This window comes from Ambystoma mexicanum, chromosome 5q (genome assembly GCF_040938575.1).
Source record: "Ambystoma mexicanum isolate Mex_15411 chromosome 5q, UKY_AmexF1_1, whole genome shotgun sequence".
Taxonomy (NCBI): Eukaryota; Metazoa; Chordata; class Amphibia; order Caudata; family Ambystomatidae; genus Ambystoma; species Ambystoma mexicanum.
In genome coordinates this window covers 464,027,288-464,044,892 of record NC_090933.1, presented here as the reverse complement: position 1 = coordinate 464,044,892, position 17,605 = coordinate 464,027,288, and positions in this window count along the sequence as shown.

Here is a 17,605-nt window from a genome sequence, read left to right as displayed (position 1 = left end):
ACGTATAGCCAGACTTTATGATTACTTAGTCTACTTGCATTACAACATCTGTACAGTTATAAAAGTGACTTGCATTTTCTGCAGTGCTTCTTCACACGTGCAATCTTCATTCCATATGTGAAAGTCTTCTTGAGTCTTTACTTTGCCATCAGATTCTATAAGGCTTATGCATTCTCTTCTTCAGCCACTCTTCTCGGTGCGTCACACTCATTTCTTGTGACATCACCAGCCTCTATTTTTCTCATCTTCACACTTCTTCTGGGATCTCCTTCAGGAGACCGTTATCTCCATGCAGATACATCATATAGGGTTTTCTCAACGAATGCCTTGTCTCAAAGGCTCTTCGTGGTATAGGCATCATTACTGGCGTTGTGCATGTTGCAATTTCCGGTTTCCAACATATAGGCAGAATGGGGGCTGGACCTCCTGCCGAGGCATTCAGCTGCTCCTCTACAGGAGTATAACGCAGCTGGCACAGTGTGCCTTGTCTGCATGCAAGGTCTGCATGCGGTATTGGAGGCGTTTGTTGCCTCAGAATTTAGGTATGAGTTTACTATGTGGGCAAAAGCAGCGTAGGGTATGCACTCTGAGGCGTGGTGTCCTTATTGGTCCTTGACACAGACTTACGGTCCAATATGTAAGCAATGCACGCTTACATAGAAGAGGAGGGTGCAAGGCAGCAGAGGGAAGGAAGGTGGAATGAGGGACAGATTTGTCTGGAAGCAGGGAGGACAGGGTTGAAAAATTAATAGAGCATTTGCATGATCGCATGTTTGGAAGGACATACCCTGGGGTGATGTGCGTCCACGGCCTGACAGGGTCAGACAGGAGATGAAAGAGGCCTTAGCAGATGGTCTTTGCAGGGTGCCGGCATCACATGCCGGCTCTCTGGGATCCTGGGAAAAATAACGGAGGATGCCCAATCAGCTGATGCTGGAAGCAGGCTGAGTGCCTGCTTCATATCGATAGAGCAGCTCGAAGCAAATAAAGCTCCCATTTTAGAAGGGCCGATTTCAGAAGCTAGAGATGTGGCATTCAGGCAATTTAAAATTAAATCTTGCCAGGTATCAGTGTGAGCATTTTGTTTCAATGCAGCTCAACAGGGCTTACCTTAGGAATTATTTCTATGATTTCAGTGTTTGCTCTGCATCTCACGGTGCAATTGATGCAGCTCTCCTGGACTGTTGTCACAGGGCCAGACAGGAGATAAAAGAGGCCTTAGCAGTTGGCCTTTGTAGGGGGCCGGAATCACCTGCCGCCTCTCTGGGATCCTGGGCAAAACAACAGAGTCTACCCAAACAGCTGCTGTTGGCAAGGAGACTGAGTGCCTGCTTCACATCGATAGAGCAGCTCCAGGCAAATAAGGCAGCCATTTTAGAAGGGCCGACTCTTCACTACTTCCTTGTTCACTGGCAACGGCCGAGTGAGCCAATGAGCTCAGAGGATGGCAGCTGTTGAGGTTGTATAAGCCAGTTGAATATTCCTTGGTAGGCCTGCAGGGATTCCTAGATTACTAAATCTTGCCCACAGAATGGCCTAATATTTGACTCAAAATACTGGATCAAGTTGAGAAAGGCCACATACCAATGTGCCCATCTCAATTTAACATACTTTTTGACAAACATTTGACAAGACCAGGCATTAATCTATAATTGAAATGATGCCGGGAACCTGCTCATGAAAGTGGTATGATCTTACTCTTATCAGCCCACACCTGAAATAACCAAAAAAGTAGTGAATGTTTTTCTTAGATATCCAGCAGTGATAATGCCTGCGAGCAGTAGAAATCTACTAAACATCCTTTCCTATGAATAAGCTTGATAATAAACCATCGCACTAGGATGGTAAATATGTATTATCTGAATTCAAATAGGGGACACCAGTTAGGGTGAATCGGAAATATATATGATTTATCGCCCTCATGCATAGCAATATCTCTCTGGATGTGGCTAGAAAAACGTTTACCCTTCCCAACGGCATAGCCAGCAACCTAATGCTTGGTTCTGCTAATAGTTAGAACAAAAGGATCATCGAAACCTATCTAAAATGTGAATTTCTATTGGAAAACATACCCAAAATGTCTCATCTGTCCTTTCCTCTCACTAGCTCTGCTAACAGATCGCACTGTTTTTGATATATTGTTTTTTTATATGCTTTCTTCATGTAAAACTTACAACTTTCAGGGAGTCACTTACTGTTCATTTATTGGGCCATGGTGCATTTCGGGGTGCCCCACAACCATAAAGTTACATATTTTACTTATCAGAAATATGTTTTATCATATTCTTTCAATAACAGGCTATTAGTTAGAAAGAGCACATTTAAGTGATTGAGGACATTCTTTGCCATTAGACCACTGACAAATCTTCCTGTGGTATTTACATGTAAGTTGTGTATGCCTGTTTCTTGGCTCCCATTGATCTTATCCAGGCTGGGTAATATACTTTGGCGATGTTTCTGTGTAAGTTATACATTGGGATCTCCCAGCATATTTGAAAGACCACAACTGAAATGTCCCTTTAACAATTCGTAATAATTCTCTAAATGTAAGACTACTTAACTCAAGCACTCTAGTTCTGGAATATGACAATGCAGGAGGGCCCACCTTCTAAATTTCTAACTCTGCTCTCCCACCAACATACTACTTGCAATTGGTGAAAAGGGGAAATACAGAAATCAGCATAAGTAAAGAAATTGAAACTTGCCGTCCTCTGGGGGCTCGCTGATGGTTGCTGTCTCATGGGCTATTGCTCAGGGACCACATATGGTGTTGCAGATCAATTTGAGTAAAGCAATTTCTACTAATAAAGCTACATCTGCTGGGATGTTGGGAGAGGAATTTCAGTCATCAGGGCACTATTAGAAATAAATGTTTTGTTGTGGACCCTGCATCATAGAATACGCCAACTCAGCTCTCCCTATTAATAACTCTGACATCTTTTGATCTCATGGTTGAAGAGATGTTTGCACATTCAACCCGACAGCCTTTGAATAATTTGTGATTATTTGCTTTATTTTAAGATGGCCCACAATTATGCATTGTTACATCAAGTGTAGCTTCATTGTTAGAGTTTAATAATATATATTTTATTTTTTATTACGAGATTTTAATAATATATATTTTCTTTTTTATTACGGGATTTAGTTACATTAGTAATTTTTACAAGAAGGTAGTACACACAGAAATGAATCCAAATGTGTTTAAGGTTGTTAAAACTACTCTGCTCTGAAAACGACTTGTAGGTCAACTTTTCTTAGTTTAATTGAGCGTTGCGAAAGAAAAAGAAGTGGTCGTTTTTTCTGAGTAAAAAACGTGCTCTAAGATTTTGACCGTTGCAATTGTCCAAGAGGTCTTCTCCCCACCGATCAGGTGGGTCCACCAACGTTCTTCCTCGTGGATTCGTGTTGCAGCCAAGAGCTCCTCCAAATAGGGAGCTCTAAAACTACTTGTGCCATGGCAAGACAGAAGGAGGTGATGTATTGATTCAGTCTCAGAGACGGTGCCACAGAATCTGAAGCTATTTGTTTTTGAGAGGCCTCTCATCATCAGAATTTCATTGGAGGGCAAAAGGTTCAGCCTTGCTCTTAGGAGAGTGTCGCAAACTCGTCTGCTTGGAAGTTTCTTCAAGAAAGTCTCGATTTCGTCTAGTTTTCTAGCTACTGACGGTAGGTGTGATGTGAGCTTGTATTTTGTAGCTTTATCTGAATTTAATAATAATTCTAATACGCAAGTAATCTTGGTAGTCGCACAACAATTTGTATATCAATACTGTTTTATTATTTTCTTATATTCAAGTAAATTAATGTGACAAATCCAAACATAGGACAAATACATTCAATCTGCTATTTATCTGACGAAACAGTTGATTCCTTAAATACCCTTCTCCAAAGGAAAAAAAATGATTTCTTTTCTTGGTTACACCTCTCCTGTGTATACTTACAAATGTCCAAATTGCATAAACAAAATATTCTGTTCACAAATTACCAACACAGGTTTCACTCTGTTAGATCTATTCCCACATGTGAAGGTGAGCTTCTTCAGGGCAATGAAATCATAATTTTAGGTTAAGAAACCTTTTGAAGCCATAAATTGTATAGGACATTTCAACTTTTGAAAATGTCTCTTTTAAATTCACATTAGCTTCTTTACATCTACTATGAAATTATAATTGTTATCAACACATACATAAGAACATTCAAACAAGGGACAGAAGAGGAAACAAGAAAAGAAAAATGTACTTCATTGGTGTGTCATAGAACATTTATCTTCCTAATATATTCTCAAAATTAAAATGTCTCAGAAGAATAAGAACAGAAGAGAGCTTGGGGTAACGAGCTGAGAGGAGAGTATTGGACACATGCAGAAGAGCTGAGTTGGTATAATGGGAGGAGCGAAAACTGGACTGGAGGGATGAAGAAGAGAATGGAGATTAAGCTAGGAAGAGGACTGGGTACAAGCAGTGTGCTCGAGGAGCTTTGATAGAAAGGGAAGAAGAGAGATAGGGCAGAAATTGGAAGAATCAAGGGATGTTTTTTTCAGAATAGGTAGAATTATGTCATGTTTGAATGAGGAAGGACAACAGGAGTTACTGAGAGATGAATTAATGTGCACGTGAGATATGGGATAAGATGAAGGTGGATTTGAGGAATGATTGAAGTGGATCCAATGGTGAAGTGGTAGGATGGGGCTCCGGTGAGGAAATAGTGCCTAGTACAGAGAGAGGGAAAAGAAAGAAAGTGAAAAGGGGATGTACCAGAGGGGGAGAATGACAGAGGGAAGCACCAAGTGGGAAGGAAGAGCAAACAGAGACAACCTTAGAAGTGAAGTATTTAGCTAAATCAAAGGGCTAAATTAACTGGCAGGGATGATGATGGAGAGAATGAGTACATTCAGAAAAATACTGTTTTGTTAGCAAAAAGCAAAGATTGATCATAAGAAGAGTTAAGATAAGATAAGAAGGTCAGAAGGGATTCTGACTTCTTCCATTGCTGCTCAGCCTTGCGAAGAGAGATGAGAGTGGGGGTCTGCCAGGGTTGAGAAGGTCTACAAGGTCAGTTGAAGGATCACAAAGTGTAGATGGGGTCAATGGTAGGAAGGAGGTGGCAGTGTCATCAGGGACAAGAGAAGATAAGGAGCACATGGGGTAAGAGAGGAATGAAGGGAAGAAAGAAAGAAGAGAGGGTTAAATGAATGGAGAATGCAGTGATTGAAGTTGGAGAGGTCATAGGGGGAAACAGAGGACAAAAGGAGGGACGGAGAAAAAGAGAACATGAATTGGTCAGATGAATTCATAGGGTAAGCAGTGATGGTGGTAGGGGAAGGGAGCAAGGAGAAAATAAGATCAAGGCAGGAGCCCGACCGATGAGAAAGAGGGGAAGAGCGTAGGTTTAAATGATATGATTAAATGAGAGATAAGGGAGGGATGAAGGGGAAGCAGTAAGAAAGTAAGATTAAAGTCACCAAGAAGAAAAATGGATGAGGAAGAGGGTAGGAGGAATGCTAGAAGAGAATCATGATGGTCAAGGAAATCAGTGGTAGAGCAAGGGGGTCTGTGGATGACACAGCAAAAGGTTTAGTGAAGGAGGAAAAAATGGTGCAGGGGAGGGAGGCCTGAAGGAAGAGGAGCAGGAGTACAAGAAGGATGATAAAGAAACCTGGTAGCACCAATGTGGCCAGAGGTGGGAAGTGTGTGAGAGAAATGAGTAGCAGAAGTGTGAAAAAAGCAGGGGTGGATGTATTCTGAGGAGAACTCCAGGTCTTAGTTAAACAAAAAAATTACAGAATGAGGAGAAAGAAGAGATCAAGATTGAATGTGATATATTGCAGACAGAACAGGTACTTAGAAGACCAAGATTAATGAGAGGAGAGCCTAGTTGCATAATGGCTGAGGAGAGGAGAAAATGATGAGAACAAGAGTTGATAATGTAAATAGGCGGAGCGCATGATCAGGAGTGAACAGGGCAAAACAGGGAAACATAGCGCCCTTGGAAGGTCACCCTTTGACTGGGATGCCATGTGCCGGGACATGCACTGTAGGTGAAGAGGTAGGCATGAGGCAGGTCACATGACCGAAGCAGATGTTGTTATTGATGGGGCAGTAGGGGAGGGCTTGGTGACAATGCCATGCTGAAAGTGTGTGCCTCATGTGGCAGATCTTGAAAATCTTTGGCATTTCCTTCCTTGATATTTCCTGTTCATTCTGCTGGGTCTAGGGCTCACAGTTCATTTGCTCCACTCTTATGAGTGCATGGAAAGACTTTGGAGTTATCAATGTGCTTTCCCTGTCTTTCCTATTTGTTCTACTCCTGTCTCCTTTCCTTGACTGGACAGAAAATTAGGTTTGATTTGCTCTGTGTTGTTTTTAGGTTGGGGCTATCAATTGGCATTTGCTTCACATCTTGATCTAATTTCCTCTTCACTTGCAAAAGGAAAATCCCATTGCTGTGAATTAGTCCCACAACAGACTTTAGAGGGTGTCTTCAATTCCTCTGGGGCCCACAGAAGTTGATGTTTGCGAAATTCCATGCACCATTTTATGAGGGGTGATCTGAGTTTCTCGTATTTCCTTGATTGGTCATTGGAGGGAAACTCAGGCAATCTGTGAATTAGCTTAGTTCCAAGGACTATAGTCGTTATTTCCTTTTGTACCTGAACATTCAAGGGGTTTGTTTTGCTTGCTGTTGCCCCAAACCTCATCTGAATATTACTGATATCTGTGGATAATGTCAGTCTATTGGCTAGCAATATAGGTGTTTGTATTTCCTACATCAAAATGTGTTGCTTGTCTGTTGGGCTTTCTTTTTCGGGACTGTTGGTTAACTTGCAGTAGGCAACAGAGTGATAAAATGTGGTATAGATATTTCCTGTATGGAACTTACTAGATTGAGTCTATCATGAAGCTTATATTTTCCAATTGTCCTTTTTATAACAACTTTCATTCTGTTAGAAGAATGTGTACATTCATGCTTCACACATTTTTTAAACTTGGGTTGTGGGCCTGGTCTATTGGCCCAACTTTCACTCAACACCACTAACACCACATACCGCTACATCCCTACGCCTCCGCACCCACACTTCACACTGCCTCCACACACCTCTTCACCCACAACACCATCACCATTCTACTCTAGCACTCTACATCACCATGCCCTGACACATCCAAACTGCTATGCCTCCACCCCACCACATCACCGTTCCACACAACTGCCAGACCTCCACAACCCTTTACCCAAACACCCCACAACCAAACCCCCACCCCACACTACTTCACAACACTTCACACCACCACACCAGTCCACACCACGACTCTACACCACCACACACCATCCCCATGCACCCATGCCCTTACACCTCCATGCCTCCACATGCTCACAGCTCCACTCCACATCACTGCACACCACTACAACATATCCCTCCACACCTCACATCCCTACACCTCCACATCCCAAACCCCCACACCCCACTCCACACCACCAATACAATCACAAACCTGTATGCCTAAATGCCCCTACACCTCTGCAACACACAACCCCACACCTCTGCTGCCCCACACCATCACCCCACACCCACAACCACAATGTCCCAACTCCACACTACCACAATACATCACCCCTATCCACACTCCCCACCACTCCACCACAGCACTTATTACTTCACCCACTGATTTGACTTTTGCATCTGTGTGCTGCTGCCGCCAGGCAACATGGGGTGGGCACCATGCATTTGCCCACTGATTTGAACTTTCGCATCTGTGTACTGCTTCCACCCTGCAACATGGGGTAGGCACCTTGTATTTGCCCACTGACTTAACTTTCACATATGTGTGCTGCTGCCCGCCCCGCAACATGGGACAGGCACCCTGTATTTGCCCACTGATTTGACTTTCGCTCTGTGTGCTGCTGCCACTTTGCAACATAGTGCGGGTACCATGTATTTGCCCACTGATTGGACTTTTGCATCTGTGTGCTGCTGCCACCTTGCAACGTGGGGTAGGCACCATGTATTTGCCCACTGATTTGACTTTCGCATCTGTGTGCTGCTGCCACCCTGCAACATGGGGTAGGCACCATGTATTTGCCTATTGCTAGACCTTCACATCTGTGAGCTGCTGCCACCCTGCAACATGGGGTAGACACCATGTATTTGCCTATTGCTAGACTTTCACATCTGTGAGCTGCTGCCGCCCTGAAACATGGGTTAGGCTCCATGTACTTGCCCACTGATTTAACTTTCGTATTTCTGTGTTAGTGCCACCATGTAACATGGGGTAGGCACCATGTATTTGCCTATTGCTGAACCTGTATCTGTGTGCTTCTGCCGCCCTGCAACATGGGGTAGGCACCATGTATTTGCCCACTGATTTGACTTTCGCATCTGTGTGCTGCTGCCACCCTGCAACATGGGGTAGGCACCATGTATTTGCCTATTGCTAGACCTTCACATCTGTGAGCTGCTGCCGCCCTGCAACATGGGTTAGGCTCCATGTACTTGCCCACTGATTTGACTTTCGTATTTCTGTGTTAGTGCCACCATGTAACATGGGGTAGGCACCATGTATTTGCCTATTGCTGAACCTGTATCTGTGTGCTTCTGCCGCCCTGCAACATGGGGTAGGCACCATGTATTTGCCCTCTGATTTGCCTTTGCATCTTTGTGTTGCTGTCGCCCTGTAGCATGGGCTCAGGCTCAATGGATGTGTTCACCACGTACTTCTCTTTTGCACTTTGCATATGACTTACTACCCTTGTACGTTCCACATTGTTGTAATGTACTTCTCTTATGTTTCCTATTCTGTAACCTAAAGCACTGTAACCAATCTCTTAAGTTTAAGCGCCTAGATATCTGCGTGCTAGATAAATAAATAAGCAAACAAACACCACTTCACACCACTTAACACCACCACCACACCTTCATAGTATTCAACAGCATCACTCTAAATAATACCACCACTCCACACCCACATGCATCTACGCCCCTACTCCAAACCACCACACCTCCACACACCCACACCTCTGCACCCCATACCATGATCCCACAGCACTCCACACCAAGCACCAGTCTACCAACCTAGACCACCACTCTAGGCCACCATCCACACAACCATTTCCCCACAGCCCTACACCTCCACATGCCTACATCTCCACAATCCTATACTGCCACTGACACCATCACACCACCACCCCATATCACCAATCAACACCACTCCACACCGCCACTGTGCATCACCACATCCCTACACCTCCACATCCAATTCCTCCAGGCCCCCAACCACCAGACCCCCACTTCACCCCACCAATTCACAACTAGTTTACAACACCACATTTTATAGGGTAAGTGTTAAACAATTGGGACACTGCACTCTCCTAAATTGACTTATGTTTATCCACTATTTCAAAAAGAAAAGGATTGCATCCACTAAAGCTACAATAATCTGGTCATTGGGACACCCAACCCAACCTAAAAAATACACTGATATGCAACATGGTCCATACACCTTTGCGCTGTGGATTGGTTATATAAAGTTATATAAAGAAAAAGGGACAAAGATGGTCTTATTGTGCATCAATTTTATAACAATCTTAAAATAGATTCAATTGCAATGAAGTACATTTCTATAATCTAATCCATAATGTACAATTTACCAAACACATAATTAATAATCCAAACACATAAATCCTAATCACAATAACTCATTGGACAGCACGTGCCAATGTTTCGCCCTATTTGGCTTCTTCAAGGTCATTAACAAAACCTGGTATTAATGTTAATTTGCATGTCAACCGTTGAGTACATTAATAGAAGATGATTTCTCTGTGATCCATCAATCTCAGTTTAATCATTTGGATGGTCTGATTACTATAGCATCAATCATTGGTTCCTTATATTCTTTCATTTATGTTCACATGCTATTTCAGAATTGTTCTAGTTGGGATAACTGTTAGTCATATTGACTTGGTCTGATCATGGTGTGCCTATTCAGTCACAGAGTAATATTTCAATATTAGCCTTGTTAAGGTAGCTATTTCAATGGTGCTCCTCACACAGAGCACCCTGGATACTTTACAACACCACTGTATACCGTCACTCTATACCACCACTCTAAAACACCACTCCACTCCACACCATTTCACACTATCACTCTACACTGCACCACCACTCCACAGCAACACTCTACACCACGATTCTACACCACCACAGTACACCTCCACACCCAACTTCACCCATCACACCACACCATTCTACATCACATCACTCGACACCACTCCACACTGCTATATCAGACTATACAATCACTCTACTCCAGACCACCACTCTACACCAGCACACCACTCCAGACCACTGCAATGCTCTACACCAACACACTACTCTACAACACCACCACAACACAGCACTACCACACCATTCTACACCTCACTCACTACTCTCCACACCTCCATACCACAGAAGACCCCCCACACTGCAACACCACACCACACTAAAGCTCCACATCTATATTCCACTTCCTGCCACAACACCACTCCACTGCACCTCCAATCCCCTACACCTGCACACTTTATTGCCTTCTGAAGCCTATTATTCTTCATGGATACACTGCCACACACCTATGCCTCCACACCACGACTCCACATCATACCACACCACCACACCTTTACACACCACTACACCACTGAACCACCACTCTACACCACCATCCTACATCACCAATCCACACCACTTCACACCACCACACCCCTACTTCACATCGACACTCCACACCAATATTCTACACCACCATCACACCTCCACACCATTACACCCCACACCTCTACACTACCACACTTCCACTCCAGACACCCCTCCACACCACCACTCTACACCACCATCCTAGATCACCAATCCACACCACTTCACACCACCACACCCTTACTTCACATCGACACTCCACGCCAATACTCCACACCACCATCACACCTCCACATCCTTTCACCCCACACCTCTACACTGCCACACCTCCACTCCAGACACCCCTCCGCAATACCACTCTGCACCATCCCAACACCACAACTTCACTTCACACCACCATGTGACACCGCCACCACTCCTAAATGAAAAAAGCAATAAAAACTGCAAATCCCCAAACTATTGGCTTTGTCAGTGGTTGTTAAATGAGTTTGGCGTAATGCCCAGTTTTCAGTTAGCAAAGGCACCAATCTTATTTTCAGGTGAACTCTTCCACCCAACCCGAGATTATTATTATTTAAACATTTTTTGCAGGATTCTGTCAGAACGAAAAACCATGATTTCTGGTTATTTTCTGGGCACAGATATTCTCCCAGTCGTACTTTCTACTCTCTTATAACAACTTTTCACTGGCAGTTTCACCCTTGGGCCTATTAGTCTGTTTAACGTGGTCCTCTAACAGAAAGCAGTGTTTTCGTTGTGTGTTCCAATTACAACATGCCTGCACTCACCAGTGCAACACGGGCCCCAAGAGGCTTTTTTGAAGGGGGCGAGAACACTCTTTAGAGGGTCCCTGCTTGTCCAAATCATGGCATGTCTCGAGCATGTCACGCCTCGAGGTGGAGGGAATCACTGATGTCTTTCAACGGATTTTGGAGAAGGAGGGGTTTCATTTTAAACAGACAATGCTGCATGTTTTTGCTTTATATGTCACTGGGTTGTACTTTCTAATAAAACAATGCCATGGCATGTATAACCTAACTCTACTTTTCTTATTGGTTTAAGGGCTGCAGTTTAGGACCTTTCAACAGAAACATATATGGAAAGAATCGCCTAGCTAAATTGGACTAGAGGAAACTGTTATAACCGACATGACATATATACAATGCTGAGGTCTCTGTATCCATCTTATCTTATCTTTCTCGTTCTTTCTTTCTTTTTATTTTCTAAATATGAAGTTAAAACATGTGATCAAAGGTTGTCTAATGTATAACCGTAAAATCACGTTAAATAAATTTAAAAAAAATACAAAAATATATGGAATGTTCAACAATCAAGTATATGAGTGGTGACTAAGAAGCTCGACTTTTCGGTTCTTACGCTGATCTTGTCCATGTCTTGGCTGTACAATTCCCCAGTGATCGGTAAATGATGTAAACAAGTAAAAAGTGTGTGTAGACAGGCTTTCCCTGACATGCGTGACATGTCAAAGGCTGAATATCTGTGATGACTCACCCAATGCCGCATGTTGAACGTCTGCGCGTCCGCCTGAGTGAAAGATAGCATGGTGATTCTTTTCTGTGACAACTTCAGGGAAGCAAAGGCCCACGAAATTCAGTAAAATGATCTACAGCAGCCAGGCACTGCATGTCTCATAAAAGCGGGCATATAAAGCGTCTCGTCGTGGTTTAAACCGAGGGGTTTCGTAGCTTTCAGGAGATTATTAATTTGAATGATCATTTTTAATGATTCAGAGAATTAGCAAAATTGTTCTGAGAAATATTTGCAGAATTTGTAAACTATGGCGAAATATTTTGAATGCAGACACAAATGTATGTTTGCTACTACCTAACCAGTAGTGTATGTACCTCTACAGGGGGGTCATGTTGCCTATTTACGTGGGCCTTGGACAAGGGTACCCCTAAAATAAAATTATGTATTTAATTAAGTGTTTTCTTTTGCACCTTCGTCGACTAGGGTGAAGGAAGGCTGAGATTTCATATGCTATTTGCACTGATTTGGAAATTACAGATATACTATTACTCAACTAAATGTGGCTAGTTTATGCGACTGCAGTACCGTGAAACGTAGAAAGGACTCTTCCAGAATTCGACATATTCATAATCTAGTCTCACAATGACCTGTGGAGATTTATATACAGGTGGGGCTCGGATGACAGCTAGCTGTTCCCACTTAAGTGAGCGGCTACGGGAGCATACTACGTTGTCCCATCAATGTTGGCATCCATCCTATATTAGTCCAGCATTTCCCCTCGAGCCGAGTGGAGCACAGCGGGGCGAGAGCGGGCTGTTCCGGCTGAAGAGGGCGGCTATGCGGGCATGCTACTTCTTCCTACATTGGCGTACCACCTTCATTATCCAGCAATTCCGCTCAAGCAGAGCGGTATGAAAGTAGGCTACAGTGGGAGGCTACGCGGTGTTAGGCGGAAACCTGTGCAGTTCCCTCTGGGACCACTGCAAAAGATTTAGGACTACAGGTGTTGCGATGAACCCACTTGGTAGCAGTCTGTACCACACAGATTCAATTGGTAGCTGTGGCTGAGCAGTCAGACTTCTCTCAAGAAAAGTTGGTCAGTATAGGGAGCATACAAGATAGGGTAATTCTCTGCAGCAAAACGAGTAAACACGCAACCAGGCTTTAGTATAAAGATAGTAAGTTATTTATTGATAACAGCACGTCTATGAAAAATACTAAAGCGGAACACGGCAAATAATTCAAAATACAATTACTCTGCAGAATGGAATAAGCTCAATCCCCCGAAACACACTATCGACAACTCTAGGTTCTACGGCACCACTTATTTTCAGACAGAGGTGTATACCTCAACCCAGATGACACTCGAATATTTAGTGAGGAAGGGAGAGAAGAGAAAGGCAGGTAACGAAGTCAACACGGTTCGCACTGAAGCGGGTAAAAATGCACGGCAAGAAAGCATTAATCACACTAGATCATACAGTTCGGCGGCCAGGCCCACTCGGTGAGAGGCAAGGCACGATGTCCTGGAAAGTCTCTATGGGTGATGCATTCAAGTCTCGTTTAGCAAATTGGTTAGCGACAGGTGGAACCAGTTCAGAACAAAGAGTGAATAAAGCTTGGAGGCAACCCAACGGAACGGAGAGGAATCAGATACCTCACACGAACCGATCGAAAAGGGAAGCCAGGCGGTTACGGTACCTTGTTGTGGAAGACAGCTCCGACGGGGGCAGTTGTTCCTGGTGGTGAATGCACGACGGGTCTTGGCCAAGAGAAGAGATGCTCTCGTCGTCGAAGAGAAGATGTCCGGTGCACCACCAGGGAAGAAACCAGCCGCGGAGTGCTTCGTCACAAGGCACCACCTTTCGATCACGGTGCAGGAGTAGTGGCTATCCGGTTGCCGGGTGCTCTGCACGGGCAATTCGACCACTGCGTCCTGGGCGACCAAAAAGCACAAAGAAGAAGAAGACTGGTTGTTCCCACCAGCCAGGGAAAGAGCCTCTCCGGCAGGGAGATCTCTTCTGTCGTCGGGAGATTGTGAGACGATTCCGCAGGGCTCCACCGGAGGTGTCGTCGTGCAGGTCGAGTCAACGTTACCCTCGTCGGATTCTTTAGGTCCAGTGGCGACTTCCTGAAGATCCAGTCCCAAAGGCCCTGCTTTTATGCAGACGTCCCCCATTCATTCAGCCTAGCTTGTCAATCAACACATGCTAAGTGGTGAGCGGGAAGGCTCACCACCTGGGCCAATCACTTCAGAGTGCGACCTGAGTTGGCAAGGCAACTCGGTCCAGGGTGTCTCAACCCCCTCCCACACCCCTGAGGTAACCCAGACAGAATGGCGCCACCTTCGCGGGTCTCTGTCCAGAGGCCCGCCAAAAGTGGAACAAAGGGCTCAACCTTTGGTTTAGGAGTCACAGAGAAAAACACAGACGCCATTTTACAACCCGAGTTCTGGCAGAAAATACCACTCGATAAACCTATTTAAGATAAGTAGATCGGTGGTACGTTGGAGATTAACGAAAAACAGTATCAATCTTCAACAATGGGACGAATCCCATAGGGTTATGCTCGGGGTCGAACATAACAAGTAGTTTCCACTGCCACCAGCCAAAACTCGACGAGGAGGGACGGGACAGTGCCCCCTCGAGTAACAGATCCAGGAGTAATCGTATTACCCCTACTAGCACGTCCACAATAGGATGGTTGGTACTAGTTCTGTTAGTAAATTTAGGTCAAGTAAAGCCAATGGTGACTTTACATGCCCGGGGAGACAGTAGTCAGTCCCCGGGTATGGAGTCTATGGTGTGGGGACCTGCTAGGGCGCCCCCGTGTCACGACACGTAGGGTGCAGAGTGACACACATAGAAAAACTTATGAGACCCTATGGAGTAAAAAGACCCCATAGCCCATCGAACACATTGACATCTCAAAGGAACTACACACATACATGTCCAAGAGGGAGAGGAAAAGGGTCACACTCTTGGCAGGATGGGAAAAACAAACTCCAGAAATCCAGCAAAGCTGCTGGGGGACTCACTAGGTTAGGAAATTCAGCCTAAACAGAGAATTCTTCCTAACACTCGCCCCCCCAAGACTAAGGGACAGGAGGATTTAATCCACTCCTGGATGAATCTCATACCTCTAGTCGATGATATACATCCTAGAGAGACCATCAGCATTTTGGTGGTGACATCCTGACCTGTGCTCAATGGTGAAATCGAACCCTTGCAGGCAGATCGACCATCTCAGTAGTTTTGGGTTTTCCCCTTTCATTTGCATTAACCATCTCAAGGGTTGGTGGTCCGTCTGAATAACAAAAGTAGAACCATACAAGTACGGCCTAAACTTCTTCAGAGCCCACACGATGGCAAAGCATTCTCTTTCGATTGTTGCCCACCTTGTTTCAGGATCCTTCAGCTTGCGGCTGATGTAGCAAACGGGGTGCTCCCTACCTTTCCCATCCAGTTGACTGAGTAGGGCACCTATCCCTACATTGGAAGCGTCTGTCTGCACAATGAAGTGTTGGCGGTAATCAGGAGCTCTGAGTACTGGGGTTTGGCAAAGAGCCTTTTTCAGGTTTTCAAAAGCCTGATTGCACTCCTCGTTCCATTTAACCTTTTTAGGGAATTTGGGCGAGGAGATGACATTCAGTGGAGAAGCTATGGTCCCATAGTTCTCTATGAAATTCCTGTAATACCCGGTGAGGCCTAGGAAGGCTCTCACCTGAGTCTGAGTAGTCGGTGTTGTCCAATTTTGCACAGCTTCAATCTTACTGAGCAAAGGCCTTATTTCGCCACCGCCTACCTCATGCCCAAGGTAGACTACCTTACTCTGTCCAATTTGGCATTTACTCGCCTTTATGGTCAGATTGGCTCGTCTAAGAGCCTGCAAAACATCTCTCAGGTGGGTTACATGTTCGTCCCAGGAATTGCTGAACACTGCTATGTCATCCAAGTATGCCATGCAGAAGTCCTCCATCCCGGTTAGAACTTGGTTTACCATCCGTTGAAACGTAGCAGGTGCATTTTTTAGTCCGAAAGGCATTACCGTAAATTGGTATAAACCAACGGGGGTAGAAAATGCAGTTTTCTCCTTGGCATGGTTGGTCAGGGCTATTTGCCAATAGCCTGACGTCAAGTCAAATGTGCTGAGGAACTTGGCGGCGCCAAGTTTATCCACCAACTCATCTGTTCTTGGCAAAGGGTGGGCATCAGTCGTGGTGACTGCGTTAAGAGCTCTATAATCCACGCAGAATCTAAGTTCTTTAGATCCGGCCTTTGGTACTAACACAACTGGGCTAGACCATGGACTAGTAGAGGGCTCTATTACCCTGAGATCAAGCATCTTGCTGACCTCACCTTTGATGTGGGTTCTTACGTTTTCTGACATGCGATATCCTCTGCTTTTGACAGGCAGACAGTCACCAGTGAGTATCTCGTGCTGGCCCCAAGGGGTCAAGCCTGGTGAGAGCGAGAACAGAGAGGCAAACTGATTCAACATAGACTTGCACTCTTCTTGTTGCTCGGGTGTCAGATTGGAGGAGAGATTTACTCCTTCAATGTTTTCATCTAAAGGTAAGCCTCTGAGGAGATCCGGAAGAGCTTCACTCTCTTCTTCTTCCTCGGCCGATGCTAGAAGCAACGCTCCTACATCAGGTCGTGAGACATACGCTTTAAGTCGGTTGGTGTGAAAGACTGTCGGAGCCTCCTTGGGGTTACCCAAGTCCACCAGATAGTTCACCTCGCCGAGCTTACCCACTACTCGGTAGGGTCCCATCCATTTATCTTGCAAGGCCCTCTGCCTTGTGGGGATCATAACAAGAACAAGCTGGTTTTGAGCAAACTCAACCATGTTAGCCTTTTGATCGTGCCAGTGCTTGACCAATGCTTGTCCAGCTTTCAAGTTATTGCTTGCTTCTGTCATCAGGTGCGACATTCTCCTCCGGAGACCTATCACGTAGTCAGTCACTCTGACTGGCTTGGGGGAAGGAGCACTCTCCAACCCCTCCTTAATCAGGGCCAACGGACCTCTGACGGGATGACCATAGAGTAGTTCGAAGGGAGAGTAGCCTACTCCCTCCTGAGGGACTTCTCTATAAGCAAAAAGAAGGCATGGCAATAGAAGGTCCCACTTACGCTTAAGGGGTTCTTCTAGAGCACCTATCATGCTCTTCATGGTTCGGTTGAACCGTTCTACCAACCCATTGGTTTGTGGGTGGTAAGCCGTTGAGAACTTGTAAGTTACTCCGCAGGTTTTCCACATGGCTTTCATGTAGTGGGACATAAAATTTGACCCCCTGTCAGAGATAACTTCCTTAGGAAATCCGACCCTAGTAAAAATACCAAGGAGGGCCTTAGCCACAGCCGGAGCTGTAACAGGCCTCATAGGAATTGCCTCAGGATACCTAGTAGCATGGTCTACTACAACAAGTATAAACCTGTTGCCTGAGGA